Genomic DNA, 18444 nt, shown 5'->3' with positions numbered 1-18444 from the left:
AGAACAGACTAAATCAGTGACTCACCCCCTGAAGTGTGCCTGACATAAATCTTTAATGGGTTTAGCAATTATATTTTACAGAATTCCAGAGAGTACATTATTTGTTATTCCCATTCTTTCTTATTTAGGGACACAGCTCAAAGTGGTACACTTGTGGATCCCCCTGTTTTTTTAAAGAGTCCTGAACAAGAAAGGCTGCCACTCCCGAAACCAAGAGCCACATGGCGCTGCCACAGGCCAGCAGCTTCTATTAAAAACATATAGATATATACTTTTTATGTGAAGCAAGGGAGACCACAGGGATCACAGTTGTGTCCCCTGGAAACCCCTAAATGCTGTTCCTGGTTTAAGGACAGAAAGAAGAAAAAGGAACTGAGAATGGAGAGTGGGGGGAATGAGTGTAAAATGAGAGTAAGGAAGGAGATCGAGAGAGACGAAGCCCTAGAGGCATTTATAGATGATTCAGAGACAACAAAGAGAGACATGCGTCAGAGAGAAGAAATGAGATAGAAAGATGGGAGGGTGAGATAAGGAAGCATGGTGGTAGGTGGAAAAGCAAAAGAATAGCTGAGAGGTAGATAGAGTGAACTAGGCCAAAGTGAGAGCGTTTATGGCTGACTAAAAGAGACAATCAAGTCAGGGGAAGATAAGAGAGGATATAAGAGGTTTGGTAGCATGAAAGGAGAGGAACAAAGATTGTAAAGACAGAAATGGAAAGTGCAGGCAGTGCTAGAAATTAAATGAGAGAAGGAAAGAGAAGGATAAAATATGATTGCGAGGTTTCAAACTTAAGGGGTGACGGGTAGGGAGAAGGGAAACATAGAAGGCAAGTAGGAGCAGAGGGAGAAGAAGGGAAGAAGAGAATCTCTGTTTTAGAAGGATTGAGGAAAAGAAATTGGGCATTCATCCAAGATTGTATGGCAACAAATCTGGAAGAAACAGTAGACTTAAGAAAATGTGTTAATAATCAGCGTTAAAGTGACAGGAGAGGTTGAAGGAATCAATCAAGGATGAGAGAGGAAGATTATTAAGAGAGAAGAGTTGAGGGCTACTAACAGAACCTTGAGGGACGTTGAAGGGGAAAAGATGGGAAAAAGAAGACTGGCCAGTACAGGAAGCAGGGTAGGAATGGTCAGAGAGATAGGAACCGAACCAATGAAGTGCAGATCCAAAGAGACCAAGGGAGGCTAGAGAACATAGAACAGTGGGGATGTTCACTGTGTTGAAAGAAGCTAAGAGATACAGAACTATGAGTATAGTATATGTTTTATTGTGCGGAGCACTTAGGAGAGAGTTCAAAATGTATAGTAGAGTAGTTTCAGAAGAGTGGGATGGGCAAAGTCCATATTGATATAGAAGAAGTATTGTTTAAGAAATGCAGAGACTTGATTATAGATTACTCTTTCAAGAAGTTTGGAAAAGAATAGGAGTCAAATACGTCTGAAATAAGAGGGGAGCATTAGGTCAAGGCAGAGTGTCTTGAGAATAGGAATGATAGTCACATGTTTAAATGATGCAGGAAATATAGAGGAGGAGTGAGAGACACAGCGATTGAAAAGGCAGGTCAGATAAGTTAGTATAGATGATAGGAAATAGATATGAGGAAACGGGGTTAAGAGGTGAGGCAGTTGGGTGTGCGGGGAAATGAGATGTACTCCACTGCAACTGTGTCAGCCTCTGGTGCACTGTATGTTCCTCCTCCCTCTCCTGTCCACAACCTCTCCCCCTACCCCTTATACTCTCACCTGCTTCTCCCTTACCACCCCTACCAGATCAGAAGGCAGCCTTTGCAGCGCCAGCCCATCTGGTGCTCAAATTTACCCGTAAGCTCCTCAAAGACTTAGGACCTGAATTAGAAAGTGCTTTTCGATTGGATTGTGCTATTGTAAAATTATATTTTTTTCATTCAGGCTGTACTCTTAATCACCTGCCCTTTTCTATCTGAGCTTTATAACCTCTGATATGCTCTTCCCTGCCTCCTACAAATCTGCATCTGTCCTACTCCTACCTCTTTTGAAGAAACCCTCTACTCACCCAAACATTCCGGTGAACTATCATCCAATTTCCCATCTTCCACATTATTCAAAGGTGTCTGAGCGGGTGGTTTTCAACTAGATCACTAAATGCCTTGTGGATAATAGCCTTGGAGAGCGACTTAAATCTGGCATCCATAGTAAATACTCCACCAAGATTGCACTCATGTATGTCTTCAACTTCCTCTCTACGGTTCACTTTCCAAACTCTTCCACATTCATACTTTTGGACCTCTCTACTGCTTTTGACACCGTCGACCGCTATCCTCTCTTCCTTACTCTCCAGAACTTTGGATTTCATTAACTTGCTCTTGCCTGGAACTCCCCCTAACTGGAAAGTCACGCTTGTAAAATCTCCTGGAACTCAAAGAACTATGAGCCCCACCACGCCCTCTGTCGGCCTCCCACAAAATCCATCCCCATATCTCTGCTCTTCACCCTCTTTACCTCTGCTCTAAACAAGACTTCTCATCCTTTGAGTTTCACTATCACCTCTTTGCTGATGACATCCAAATAATTTCTCCTTTCCCATCTACAATTCACTCCAAAGATCTCGGAACAAATTGCCAACTGTCTCACTGAAATCCATCATTGGATGTCTCTCTGCTACCTCATGCTGAACTCTTTGAAAACAGAAGTCATCTTCCTCCAAGCTTTTAATGCTACAAGGCTTTACCTTCCCTACTCTCCTCTGTCTTATCTGCTTCTGGCCTTACTTTCTTGTTCTCTCGGCCAAGGCTCACAACCATGGGGTCCTCTTTGAGTGACATCCGACTGCAACAATTCATCACTACCATCCCCTCTGCTACTGGAATTAACCTTCTCAATATTCAGAAAATTAATTCATTTCATCATCAAACTACAAAAACTCCACCCTCGAACCTACTCCTTGTCCTTCCACTCTACTCCTTTCTCCATCTAGACAAATTCCTCAGGCTCACTACCCGGGCTCTCTACAAACTACCCAGATACTCCCCCACGTCTACCTACCAACACCATGCTGCGTGCTGCTCCATGCACAACTGCTCCCTTCCATCTTTCTTCTCCTAGTCTTCAAAGATATCAATGGTTTTGCTCCTCAGGATCTCTGTCTGCTCACAATCTCACTCCCTACACTACATCTCTGCCTTAAACCTCAATGTCCCATGCCCCCTGTATCTCCTCTTGCTGCTGCTCTTTCTCCATATTTGCCCAACTCGATTTGAAACTGCTGCCCATCACAATTAAAGCCAGCTGGACTATGGATCTCTTCAAAGCAGCATGCATGACCTGAGAGTATCCCAGTTGTTCTTGTGCCATGGCCTGCATTTGCTGCTGTCGCTGCACTATCTGGCTGACACTCTGCCATATGACGTCAAGTGTGTTTTGGGGGCCTGGGGATGGTGATTCAAAGGGAAGCTACTCCACAACCCCAGATGAACAAGGCCCAGCAAGTGTTCTCTACTTTCGCTTTAAACAAAGGCTCCCTGTTACAACATTGTAGGTAACTTAACAAGTTATTTTCTTGTAAAGGGTTTGCATAAACAACATTGGTTAACATAGGAACCGACCCTAAAGTTTTTTAATAAAATTTGAAATTTCTAATTCCTTGGCCACCATAAGAACCGGCCAAATAGTTTTACAATCTGGAAATATGTAATTTTGTTTTTGTGTTTTTTTGACACACCTTTTTAGACCAATCCTCAGTTTTGATTTATTAATCTTTTCAGAACGAATACGCATGCTGTGGGATTTGAACCTGCCTGCCTTCAGGTCCGTGGTGCCAGTGGGGGACCTCAGCCCTTGCCGAGTGAGCACTTAACTTAGTCCTTGCTAATCACCAGGGTAAGGACCATGTTCTCACCAGCTTTTCAACAATTGCAATCTTAATATGAGATTTATTCCAGCCCATTAGTTTCTGAAAACACTCCTTAAAATCATTTTCTATGTCTGCCTTCACACAGGGTAAAGTTTTCTTCTTCCTTTTCTCGCCCTGAGGAATGCTTCGATCCAAATATCTTGCCCAACAGGGGGATCTCTCGCCGAAACATCACATGGATGTTATTTCAACAAAAACATTTTGCAGTTCTGTTGGACCTTTTGTGGTTTAAACTCTACATCGGATAGGAAGGTCCTCTCTGAACTGAGTCTTGTTTGAGTCCATTTATGATTCTGGATCTCCTTATAACACTAGCACGTCGGCAGACCTGCATTTATGGTACTGCGGAACCTTGAATACCAATAGAGGCCGCAGCACCTCTCTTCTTACCCTTTGGTTCTCTTAGTTATGACCAAATTCTGATGCATTTATTGCTTGTCATTTGTTTTATTTCCTAATATGTTTTGATTCTGTATTTTTCTTTTGTGTTTATTTCAAGATTCGAACATTGCACTACCTGAACCAAGGTTTTTGGTTTATTTTTGTTATCTGAAACACACCGACACCAACGAAGGTAGTAAAAAATCTGTGAGTCCTAATGGACAGCACCCTAACCCTGGGACCACAAATAAATGCAACAGTGAAGAAATGCTTTTTTCTCCTCCACACGGCAAGAAGAATTCTACCTTCCTCTCCTTCACGCACAAAACACTCACTATCGTCGCCCTAATCATGTCAAAAATCGACTATGCAAACAGCCTCTACCTCGGAATACCAGAATACCTCCTGAAGAAACTGCAACAGATCCAAAATGCAGCAGCAAGACTACTCCTCAAACTATCCAGAAGAGACCACATCACTCCAGCCCTAAAAACACTACACTGGCTCCCAGTAAAACATTGCATGACCTTCAAAACAATGTGCATAACGCACAGGGCAATCAGCGGAAAAGGAGCAGAATTCCTACAAAAGAAAATAACAGTCTACAAACCAACGAGACCCCTCCGATCAAGCAACGAAATCCGCCTGGAACTCAAACCATACCTTAAGAAAAAACTTGGAGGCACCTCCTTCTACCACTTAGCCGCAAAAACCTGGAACAACATCCCAAAAGAATTAAGAAATACTGAAGATCACCTAAAATTCAGGAAATCACTAAAAACCTGGCTCTTCAACACCACAGACTAAATCTGGAAACCAAAACCGGAAAAAGGATGACTAAACCGGAAAGGACACGGACATCCCCGACCCGAGAGGGTAGCTCCCACGGCACCTGGACGGGTGACACAGGATAGACTGGAACACTCGCGACACGCACCGAGACTGAGTCAACTACCCCAGACAATCCCACCAACACTTCCGCCTGCCCCTTAGTTATTGCCGGGTACCACAGTAGTGTGGAATTGTCGAGATATTGGCAATCACCACACTACCTGAGAGGTTGCCATTGGCGGGTGCACTGGCCACAGGAGTATGAAGGGAGGATAAGGGGAGCTATGAGAGAGCATGTTAGAGGTGGGGGCCAGAGGAGTAAGGAACCTTGTATACCAGTCGGACCCAGATCAGGACAGAGCCGCATCAGGGGAGACTACGCAAGCTGAGCGCCTCAATTCAGGATACAGACGCAAACTAACCAACCCTACTAACAATTTCCCTTTCTGCATATACCTCTCAAACTCCAAACCAAACACAACCAAAACCTACAGCACAACAAACCGCACAAACTTCACTACATTGCAACAACAAAAAAAAAAACACACATAGTCTTGCACAACAGCACACAACGACTACTTGCCGCAAACACCCCAGGCCCAGCCAACGGACCCACCGGGCTGAGGCCGCCAACAGCACATCACTGCTCTCTTGCACTTTTCCTGCTTCCTCCCACTAACTCAACCTCCCCTCCTCTTTCAGAGCCGCCAGAGCGCCAGGGGACCACTCCGGTGGTGATAGTGCACGGTACAAATGTCCTTTAACATTAACATTAACATCTGATTCAACACGTGTTTGTCATCACCATTTTTTTTATTTTATTTCCTTTTCAACTCAATATGTTCAACAAAATTTGTTTTGCAATTAAAAAATGCTCTATTAAAGTTGTTTAACAACAAGGACTGTTTTCAGCATCTATAGAGGCTTAAAAGAATTGTGATATCTGCTTTTGGATACACACCAGTTGGAATTAACTAAACCCATTATACATTTGTTCTAGCATAGTGGATACTATTGGTATACATATTTTTCATGAATGTCCCAATCCACTTTTTGCTTTAGGGACTCTCCCTACCATATTTTCTTTGTATGAACCAGTATCTGCAGTGCCATCATCATTATCAGGAGTGGAATCAGCATCCTGTTGTTGATGCCACTGCAGACAATGGTCAGTTGATAAATGCAGCGGCACGGTGTGGAAAGAGTGGAGTGAGGCGAAGTAGAGTAAAACAGATGAGTGTTCCCCCTTGGGGCAAAGGAGTACATGGGATGTCTTGGACTTGCACAGGTAAGCTTGTCCAAGAGGTGTTGGAAGCCACTTTGGTGGTCGGAGCATCAGAGACACATGAGGCTGGGGATGGTGGCACTAGTGGTTGTTGTGGCATCACACATGGCAGGGGTGGTGCTGACGGTGGTGGTGGTGGCTACAGTGTCACTGCTGCCAGAGGTGGGGATGGCAGAATGATTGGTATTCTGACGGGTACTGTAGATGAGGCTTTGTAGGCCTCTGGCATGGTGATAACTAAAGTTGACTTGTGTGTTGTTTCCTTTTGACTACCAGCACTTTGCCCTTCACTTCTGGAGGTCTGGCTGAGTGGTGGTGCTGGTGTTGATGACATGGTCACAGCTGTTATTGCTGTGCTGGTGCCTGGACTCTCTTCCTAGCTGGCATGGGTACTTGTGAGAAGTGATATACTATCAATTACAATGTTCAAAAGGGGTTGGCTGTGCATTGCAGTTGATCCATGCAATACATTTCAGGTAGGGAAGGGTTGAGATGTTACACATGGGATGCCTAGAACTTGATTGGTTGGTTCCATGCACCCAGTGCTATCATCACTTGTCTTCAAATTAATGCACTTGCCAGCCCTACGTTCTTGTGGAAATAGTATCTTGGTTGTGATGATGGTATGGCCAAGGCCTGTTGTCTACCTGCATGCAGTGGGTGATGTGAGGTAATAGTGATACTGGAGTGGGCCCAACTGTTGAGCAGTGAGGTGTGGTGATACTCATCATGGAGTGCCCTATCACTGATGGCTGATACACCCTACACAGGCCTTCCTGCTAATTAGTGATGCATGGATAGGTGACATGTCCCATGCACATCTGAGGTTGCGGGGTGCCTGTGTGTGTGAGTCAAGTGTTATGTGCATGTCTATGGACTGGGGATTTTGTGGGTAATTCACCCTTTAGTGGTAGGATAATTTGGCATGTGTTTTCTCATGGAATGTCAAGTTCTCCAGGGTGTGACCTTCCTGTGCCCGAATGATTGCTTTACTCCATTGTGCATGTGAGTTACGAGCCCCAGAGTCTGCAGGATGTTAAGCAGTGTAGGCCTTTCCATTCTGTACTGGATGTTACATGGGCCAATTAACTCTAATATACTTACCAGGCTCATTTTGGCTGCCAGTTCCATGCTCAGTGGCCCTTACACCCTCCAGGCATTCCATATGGAGGATGCTGCTGGCCGTCTCCTCCGAGGGGATTAAGTTAGGTGGTTACAGGGCCGGACTGGGGCAAAACATTGTCCAGGGCACCAATGAAAAAGGGGCCCACGGTTGCTAATGGCAATTCATTCCTTTTGTGAGACTGTTTGAGTAGTTCCCAAGGGGGAGTTTTTTAATAAAATGTGATGCAAATTATGCATTTTAAAGAATATTTATTCAGCAACACTGGTCAAAACTATTAGCTGCATAGTGAAGTAACTTATCAAACACCCACACCAGCATTTTTTGTTTTTGGTTCGGCCATGGGCCTATTGTCCTGAGGGCCGGCTTTAGTGGCAGCAGTGCCCTGGGCTGGTTAAAACAGAATTGGCACCTCCCCCGCCCCCCGTCTCCACGTGCCCCTGATCAACAGGGGGAGGGGAGGTCAGGAGCGCCCATTTTTTTTCTAACTCTCCTCTCCGGCTTCTGGCAGGGAGTTAATCACTGGAATAGGATACTCTTGCTAATGCATGAGTGCCCTCGCATGAGCGCCCTATTCCAATGAAAACCACCTTGCTCCCGCGTCAGAGCGGGGAGGTAACCATCGAAAATAGGGTGCTGATGCAAAGCATCAGCACCCTATTTTTATTAAATGCGCTCCATCGCCACGGGCGCATTTAATAACAAAAGGGCACCTGCCGTGCCTTCTCCTACTACGCCAGCTCAGGGGAGTCGTTGAAAGACTCCCCAAGCTAGCGTGGCAGGGAGCCAATGGCACCCTGGGGGGCATGGCGGTCGCCCGGCACGCCCTGCCCTAAGGCCAGCCCTGATTGTCCTATAGTGTGGGTGGGAGCGAGGGGCCAATGGTCCCCTCTCTACCATCACTTCTCAGTACAAAACTTGGACCAAGTGCCTCTAGTGGTGGGTGCGCCCCTCGCCCTTATGCAATGCTAACCGTTGGTTACATCCGCGTAGATGGGACCACCGAGCAGGACACAGGGCATCCATTGTTTGTGCCCCCGTCCGACTCCATCTTGGTAACCAGGCCTCACTGCGATAGTACAAAACGCATCTCTCCCTTTTGCCCGCCGCTGTAGCTCAGAGCACATGGCCCCCACCCTCGTCCCCACTCCAACTGGAAAACTCTGCAGCTCCATTCTCACGCTGAGGCCGGAGCTGCTTGCAACAAATAATAAATGTAACACATCCCTTTTCCTCTGAGGTCACTGTCCTGCATGTGAACCAACATGAGCCAAGCACAGAGCTCGTCCACCTCCACAAAAGTGTCCTTGCCCTCTTACCCTCGCCAGTTCAAACGTATTGGCATTCTAACCCTGTGCCCTTGCAAGGCATCCCTTTCATGTGCCAGACTGCCAACCTTGCTATGAAGCCCACCCAACAGACCCCCCAATTTACATTAGACCCCTGTGCAGTATATCGTGCCCAATACTAACAAGTGCCACATACCTGAGATTCTTGTGAGACTAACCCTATAGTTCAATGACAGTATTATAGTGCGCAAGGCCCATAAACCTGTGACCTGTATAACCCTAGTGTGTAGATAACATAAACTCTTGAGTGATTTGTATAATGACATGATACACTACCAAGAGTCTTTTGATCAACTGTTATTTAGAGCATGCATTACTCAGAATGTATTGTCTTAGCTTAGATAGTGACCATCGTGTTTCACAGCGGCCTGACCTTCACCCATCCGGAGCGCAAATGTCTGACGTCAATCCTCCCGCCAACCAAGCAACCAACCCGGAGGAAGAAATGATGCTCACACCTAAATCACCACCACGGCTGACCAATCCCGGTCCAACGTAGCATCATATGTTAAAAATGTAGATGTACTATATAAATGTGTTGTAACCTTGATGTGGGCAGAGCGCCCTCAGAGATCTAGATAAACTTTTCATTGAACTCTCGCAGCCTGCTCTTTTGTGCCTTATTCCCTGCCCAGGGAGTGTCTGTTTTTATTCATTTCACACGTATGAGTCAGGGAGGGCACAAATATTTGGTGACCCCCTGCGACATGATCAGAGAGGTGCCTCGAGGCCGGCACCAAGCGGTGAGATCCGGGACGCCCCCCAGCGAAACCATCGCCTGCGCGGCCGACCAGCCTGTACGCACTACGAAGAAGGGTCAAGGGTTCCCAGTTGACGAATACCCGACTGAAAAGCTGCTTGCCAAGGCAGGCCACGGCTTGGTTGGGGTGCGAGCCTGACTGGGGTCGGACTGTGGGCGGCGACCCTCGAGTCACCTGACTGAACACGTAGGTGCCGGTTGCGAAGGTTACGAAGGAAAGGTAAGGGGGAAATAGGGGTGACAGGTGGTAATGGGTGATAGGGAAGAGTAGGGCCTGTGTGAGTGATGATGAGGCTTTTCTGATCTGTCCTTTATATAGCCATTAGGTTTTTGTAAGAGGCGAAGAGAAAAAGGGAAGTGGTATCCTAGCCCTAACGGGGTAGAAGGCGGCGCCGCGTAGCATTGTCTCGTCCAGTGCAGAATAAATAAGTGAAGATACAGAGAAAATAGTAGGAGTCTCGTATATTGAGTAGACTCGGAGTAGTTATTTAGAACATTCTTTTTCTGGGTGCGAAAGGATTCTTGGAAAAGAGTAAGAGGGTGTAAGAGGTGGGGAGTGAATGAGAAGAGTAGGCGAAACGGGAAAGGGGTGGCAAAAAGGGCAACGGGGAGAAAATACGCGCAGGTAGTGCATGTGCATGATAAGTGTTATATGTGCTTTTGTGTTCTGTCCATTTTTTGTCAAGGATATCCAAGTATTGTGATTAATTTGTGGTTAAAGTGGCAAAATATGCAACATTGAACTGTTGAATTTGAACATGCAATAACTAAAAGGTTAACGTTGAAAAGGGGGTTGATACATATAAATCATGATACATATATGTGTATACAAATTACAAGTAATTGATAACTCGTGGTATATTATCCAACAAGTGAAGAAGTGATTAAGGGGAAGGGAGGTCGATGGTAAGTACAGACAAAGGGAGGAAAGGAAACACATCGTCATGGGGGGAATAACACCATATTTGTCAGCACTTTCCGTTATACAGTGAGAAAATACAAAAATACCACGATCAATGGTTGACGGAGATAAAAGGGGACAGTGTGACGCCAATCTGGCCAGAGGGTGTGTCATTCAACAAGAGAGGATTGGATTTAGTATCTACACACTTGTTAGCAAGGTATAAGGGGAAACAACTGCAAAACAGAAGGGAAGTACTAGACCTGTGGCGAATGTTTGAAGAAGTTACACCTACAGCAGAGGTAAATAAAGAGAAAGTGAATGAAACACAGAAAACGCAGGAAGAGGTAAGTGGAACGCAAAGGGCGAGTGCACAACCACTACAGCTGAAGGTGATACAAGTAAAATATATCCTTTAATGTCCAGACCAGCAGTAGGATATAGTGAGCCCCTGTACGTACCAGCATGTCCAACTCCTACACCCACAACCGGAGCAGTTGCCACAGCACCACCCCCCTATGATAAAGGAGGTTTGTATGGCCCAACAAGCGCACCCCCCGTGAATTTGGCACATATCACTGGAGAATTAGACCGCCAGCTAGCGCATGCACAGATGGAGATAACGCGGCTACGAGCGTTGTGCGACAGGAGCCAAATGCTGCCAGGGGGAGGAGAGGTGCCACCATTATCCATGGCGGATCTAATGCCAACATTGAGCACAGCAGGGGAAGTGGCGCAAGCGATCTCAGAACCAGCACGATCAGTATAATCACAAGGAACGCGCATACCACAAGGACAAGAGAAAGAGTGGCGGTCAGGGGAGTTCCTATTCCATCTATATGACAAACCCATGAGGATTATACGCCCACCCACCCCAGAAAGTGAGAGAGGGGAAGGATTTGAAGAGAAAAATGAGCAAGAATCAGAAATAGAAGAGGTGTGGAGGGACTTAGACGAATATGAAGAGGCAGCGGCCGAGACCGGGTCCCCACTGCCAAACCGCCGGTACCCAGACACACCATCGCCACCACTGTGGCAGGGTAGACTGAGACAGCGAGGGGGAAATATGATGGTAAGTAAAATAAAGAAAGGTGCGGTAAGTAAGGCAGGGAAGAAACACAAGTTACAAATGCCATTGATACATAAAGGAGCAGGTAGGCCACATTCCATTCCATGGGCGCAAATGGATAAAAACAACTTGCTAAAGGTCCTTACCCCACTGTCGGGCAGGGCTGGGAAATGGATACACGCCTTTGAGAAAAACACAGCAGGAGTGCCGCTAGCGATAGGGGATGTGAAGAGCTTATTAGTGTCAGCAATTGGTGACCAAGCAGACGCAGTGTGGGAAAAGGCCGGATTCCCCGGAGTAACAATGAGTTGTGACCGCCACGATGGATCAGCATTCAATAACGTTCGAGCACAAGTATGGGATGCATTGAGGCGCACGTTTCCAGATATTCCGGATTTACATTTAGTGATGCAGCGCACAATGGAGGCAAATGAGGATCCGACGCAATTCATACTGCGGGTGCAGGATTTATGGAGAAGCGAAACTGGCACGGCGTGGAACCAGTCCACCGCCTTGTTTTATTTTATCATCAAAAAGGCGCTCCCGAAGGAGGTGCAGAAGGCCTTGGACAAAATAGCTGGGATAGAAGCCAAGGCTGGCCTGAAATACAGAGTATAATTGTGCACCACTGCAGGAGGATCAAAGAGAGAGAAAAGGAGATAGCACAAAAAAGGCTGGCAGACGAAGCGAAGCTGGTACAGAATAAATTTGTGAAGGTCGCCGCCGTCAACGCCAGCGCAACCACAGACAGAGAAAATGAAGGGGACGAAGGAGCGGGAAATAGACCAGCAACAATAGCAGCACTATGGGCCGCAGGAGGACAAGGGCAGTGGAACAGAGGAAGAGCAATACGGTGGGCAACAGTGGCAAGAAAGACCAGCAAGAGGAAGAGGTGGGTACCGTGGCCAGAGAGGGGGGTTTGGAGGTATGGGAAATAGGGGATTTGGCGGCCAAGGAATGAGAGGCGGACCACAAGGGTCATGTTGGAACTGTGGGAGATGGGGACACTACTCTAGAGATTGTAGAATGCGGCCTACAGGGTATTTCCAGGGGCAACAGCCCATGGTGAACGGACAAGGTTGGGGGTGTCCACACCCAGGTAGCCCCTACGGACTACCGATGGGAAGTGGGAGACGGCAAGACTACTGCTATAACGAACCTCAGGTACAGCAAGGACACCAACCACCACCACAACGAATGGCAAGACAAAATGCAGTAGGAAGCGCAACCAATAATTGTTATACAACATCTGCAAACGGTGCGCCCGCACCGTACCATGGCGTGACCGTGATCGGAGATAATGTCTTCTCAGTGCCAGGGCAAGAAAGACATGCAGATTAGGACAGCCCACAGGGAACACTTGCGTGTCCAGTCCTATCCACCACCCTATGTGCAGAAGAGGAACCACTAGTGGGGGCAGAGATAGGAAATAAGCAGTTTATCTTTATGGTAGACTCTGGAGCGGAGAAATCATGTCTTATGGAAGGGCGGTTTCCGCTCTCAGGCAGGAATTTAGAGACGCAGGGGTTCTCTGGGGCTATTTTAAAAGTTCCTTACACTAAAGATCTTGATATAACGGTGGGGGGAAAAACCGTGCGCACCCTTACTGTACCACGAAGACACGCCAATGAACTTGCTGGGGAGAGATTTGTTAAGCAAATTGAATATGACGATCTCGTTTACAGAACGAGGAATAGTGTGCTCAACACCAGGAGTATGCCCAGTACGAGCAATGTTGTTGATCAGCACAGTAATTAACGAAGTTGTGGTGCGAGGAATACCCATTGATATAAGCATGTTTGTATATGGTGTCAAGGTATTAGCACGAGTGATAACGAGAAAAGAATGGAGAACACCATCAGATTTTATATTCCGCCCAATTGCACACACAGACATTGTGCCAGGCACGATAATGTCCATAGACATTGAGGCAGTTCAAGTATCTAGCAAACGTATTGTGGTCATAGGGTTGGACGCGCAAGGATGCGAGTGGAGGACTGTGTTATGCATAGACCCAAACATAATGCTACGAGACATAACAGATGAGGAATTATTCACTGATGATGAGGATGATGGAGAAATAATAAGGGAGATAAGCATACCATGTGACATTATGGTCCAATACAGAAGGTACACAACCCATTGATGGCTAGCATTAAAGCCCCACTGACTATATTTGAGGAAGACATGGAAAAAGTAGCACCTGAAATTTGGACCACCGGGCCCCATGATGTAGGGCTGCTGCATGAGGTGACACCAATAAAAATAAAATTCAAACCAGGTGCAATGCTGCCGAGAGTAAAACAATATGAGGGGGAGTGGGCCGAGAGGCGAAGCCGACGAGAGAAGGCCAGGAGAAAAGGCCTCCTGTGCTCTTTGCAGCTCCGCTGCGAGCACTTCTCCGCCCCCACCAGCTGGAATCCAGATCAGCTGTTTACTTTTCTTTCAGAGCAGGCTGCTGCTCCAGCCCGCCCACGGCCGCGTGTTCAGCCGACTCAGTTCCATCTAAGATGGATGCCTGCATCTCCATGACTCCAGCTACAACAATAGGATCAGCTGGAGCCACGAAGTTCACCGCCGCAGCCCAAGGTCCTGAGTTGCTACGTCGGCCTGCCCGCCCCTCCCCTCCTGCTTTAAATGGAGGGGGAGAGGGCCGAGAGGCGAAGCCGACGAGAGAAGGCCAGGAGAAAAGGCCTCCTGTGCTCTTTGCAGCTCTTGTCTGCCATTTGCCCGAAACCTACGCCGCACCCAGAAGGTAAGAAGCTCTACCCTTGCAAGCTTCTCTCCAACCCCTGCACCACCTCAAGGCGCTCCAGGTTGCGCGCCCGTACTTGAAAACTGCCTTCAGTTCACAGCCCATTCCCACGAGTAGTCGTAATACGCGACTATGCTCACGCACTGTACAAACCTCCTCACTCGCTAATAAGGCCAGGCACCCCCGCAAAACCTCAAAGCCTGCATCCACCTTAAGTACTACCAACACAGCCACCAATAAAGTACTTTTCGTATAATCATACCGCCTCCATAACCAATGTGATTACAAATGTGTCCACCACCGCTGTAAATGTGACCCCCAATGTAAAATCTGTGATTTGCAATTCTTCTACCCCCATTTTGAATGCTAGTGTGCCAAATGCTATACCACATGTGTCCACCACCTCTGAAAATGTGACCCCCAATGTAAAATCTGTGATTTGCAATTCTTCTACCACCATTTTGAATGCTAGTGTGCCAAATGCTATACCACGTGTCCACCACCTCTGAAAATGTGACCCCAATGTAAAATCTGTGATTTGCAATTCTTCTACCACCATTTTGAATGCTAGTGTGCCAAATGCTATACCACATGTGTCCACCACCTCTGAAAATGTGACCCCCAATGTAAAATCTGTGATTTGCAATTCTTCTACCACCATTTTGAATGCTAGTGTGCCAAATGCTATACCACATGTGTCCACCACCTCTGAAAATGTGACCCCCAATGTAAAATCTGTGATTTGCAATTCTTCTACCACCATTTTGAATGCTAGTGTGCCAAATGCTATACCACATGTGTCCACCACCTCTGAAAATATGACCCCCAATGTAAAATCTGGATTGTGCATCCCCCCTAACACCCAGAGCTCAACCCCCCCTCCACCAAACCCTCTCTCATCATGAACCCCCTCTCAGGCACTACTGAACCCCACATGAAATGCGCCATGATTATTGCTAGGTCCATCAATGCCCACGCCCTAGACATACACGACCTCCTAACCTCCCACAACCTAGATCTACTCATGATCTCAGAACCATGGCTACATGAGGCCTCCGGCCGGGCTCTATCCCTCGCCCTACCCCCTGGCTATTCCATAACTAGACAAGACCGCCTCTCCAAAGGTGGAGGTGTAGCAATTATTGCCAGAGACTCGCTCTCTATCAGAAAGATAGAGAAATCCTTGACCAACAACAACAGCGACTACCTCCAAGTTAAAATAACCCTCTCTCCCCATTGCACCATTACTGTACACACCATTTACCGCCCTCCAGGCCCAACAGGTGACTTCCAAGCCTCTCTCATCCACCTTCTCTCTGACAACCTCAAAAAACAGTCCAAAGCCATTTTCCTCGGGGACGTCAATCTAGGGCTCCGGGATAGTAAGGACGTAGCAGCCAAATCCCTTGACTCTGCCCTCAATGCTCTAGGCTACAAGAACACCATCCTTAGCCCTACTCACACTCAGGGCAGAACGCTTGACTGGATAGCACAGCATAACTGCCCACTCATCATTACAGGTAACAATCCCACCCCGTGGTCTGACCACCACATCATCACCTTTAGCATCCTCACCACTAGCTCCCCTGCTGCCCCCTTGCCTCAACCGCTCCCACCTCGCCTCGCCAGAAGCTCCCGCCAGCTCACTAAGGAAAGGCTACTGCCCTTCCTCCAAGGCCCAGCCTTCAGACCACCTTTTTCATCAGACCCAGAAACACTCGCAACAACCTATGATACCGCCATCAAAGCAGCTATAAACTCCATTGCCCCTCTCAAACCACGCAAATCCAAACCCACTACCCATTCCAATTCTTGGTTCACCACTGAGCTCCTCACACTCCGCAACGAGAAAAAAGCTGCACTCACACAGTGGCAAACGTCCCACTCTGAAAAAGACAAGATGATCTTTAAAGCCCTATCCACCAAATATAAAAAGGCAATCACCCAAGCAAAGGCCAAATCCTTTGAATCCAGAATCTCGGAAGCCCAATCTAGCACAAAAGAAATCTTCGCCATTTTCAGAGAGCTCGAGACACCCACTCCCGCCCCCCAGAATTTCACCAAAGACAAAGACTGGTGTGACAAAATACAAACGGCCATGCAAACCAAATTAAGCCTCCTCAAAAGCAAAATACTAGCCACTAAACAAGCCCTACCCAGTAGGCATATCCCTATCCCATCACCCGCCCCGAATCCCCCCCTACCCTTCTCCTTCAAACCCATCCAAGAAAAAGACATCATCAACATTATGAGGAACATCAAGCCCTCTAACTGCAAAGGTGATGCATGCCCAGCCTCCATTATCAAAGACTGCACGGAAGCGCTAGCGCCCTTCCTAACAGCTTTTGTTAATGCCTCCTTTACCACAGGGAAAGTCCCCGCCTCCCTCAAGGAAGCTTGAAAAAACCAACTCTCGATCCCACCTCCCCCAACAACTACAGACCTATCACCACTGTCCCATTCCTCCTCAAAATATTGGACAAAGCAGCCTACTTGCAGGTCCAGCACTTCATTGCAGAGAACAAACTCCTTGGACTCCGCCAATCTGGCTTCCGCCCTAGACACGGGACCGAAACCGCCCTACTTGACTTGAAAAACCAAATGGACGATGCTAGAGACATGGGTAAACCAGCACTTCTCCTACTCCTTGACCTATCTGCGGCATTCGACCTCGTGGATCATGGCGTCCTATGCCACCACCTTCCCTCCACCGCCAAATTCTCCCCAGAGGCCACAGCTTGGATCACCTCCTTCTTACAAGACAGAACCATGCAAGTATTCTCTGACCTAGCCGCCGCATCACCAACTACTATACTTTGTGGTGTAACCCAAGGCTCCTGTCTCTCCCCCACCCTGTACAACATCTTCACACGACCCCTCTTCCTCATCCTCGACGCTATGGGCATCTCATACACCAACTACGCTGACGACACCCAGATCCTCCTCACTCTCACAGGTAACTATGACACTGACTCCCTGACCCTCAACAACCTCTACAACACCATCCAAGCCTGGATGGCTGACAACGGACTATGCCTCAACTCTGACAAGACAGAACTCCTCCTGGTAGGTTCCCCTGACACGCTAAAAAACCTAGATGTCCAATTCAGCCACTTCACCATTGACTCCATTAAAATCCCGGTCTCCGATTCTGTCAAAACTCTGGGAGTCTACCTGGACTTCAGCCTATCCATGGATAGACAAGTCAACGCAATAGCATCCGCAGCTGCATATCATGCTACACTTATCAACGCAATCAGGCCCTTTCTATCCAAAGAGAACTGCACCAACATAGCCAGAGCCATCACCGGCTCCAGGCTAAACTACTGCAATGTACTCTTTCTAGGAACCTCTAACAAAAACTTAGAGAGACTACAAGTAATACAGAACAATGCTCTCCGGGCAGCCCAAGGCATTGCTAAAAGAGAACACATCTCTGAAGCCAGAAAACTAGCCCACTGGCTCCCAATAAAGGAAAGGATCATATTCAAAGCCCTGACACTGACCCACAAGTGCATTCACTTCACTGCTCCTGCTTACCTTTCTCAAAGGATCCACCCTGTCTCCACCACCAGGCCAACCAGATCCCCGTACACCAACATGCTCTCTGTGCCACTAGTAAAAAGAGTAAAAGCGGGTGGATCCAGCTTCCCCTACCTCGCGCCCACCCACTGGAATGCCCTACCTCCCACCATCCGTGGCGAGGACTCCCTCACCACCTTCCGCAAAACACTGAAAACTACCCTCTTCACATAAGGACCGACTCATCAGCACGAATACCTATCATTTATGTTTGCAATATACGACCAAATGCAATATTTGTAACAATAGTATGATTTCTTGTACTATTCATAATGTGTCAACAATCGCTATCATATGTACCATGTAACTAAGTTATTGCAAGTAACAGCGCCTCAATGCCCCTTTGCTGCTTGCGCACTATTTAAATTTAAATAAATAAATAAATAAATAAATAAATATCAAGATAAGCGGAGGAGGGAATTAGAGAGACCATAAATGCACTCCTGAAACAAGGCATCATAGTGCCATCAACCTCCCCGTGTAATACAGCGATTTTCCCGATCAAAAAAGCAAAGGG

The sequence above is a fragment of the Ambystoma mexicanum genome, chromosome 8 (assembly GCF_040938575.1).
Source record: "Ambystoma mexicanum isolate Mex_15411 chromosome 8, UKY_AmexF1_1, whole genome shotgun sequence".
In the NCBI taxonomy this organism is placed as follows: domain Eukaryota; kingdom Metazoa; phylum Chordata; class Amphibia; order Caudata; family Ambystomatidae; genus Ambystoma; species Ambystoma mexicanum.
This window is presented reverse-complemented; position numbering follows the sequence as displayed.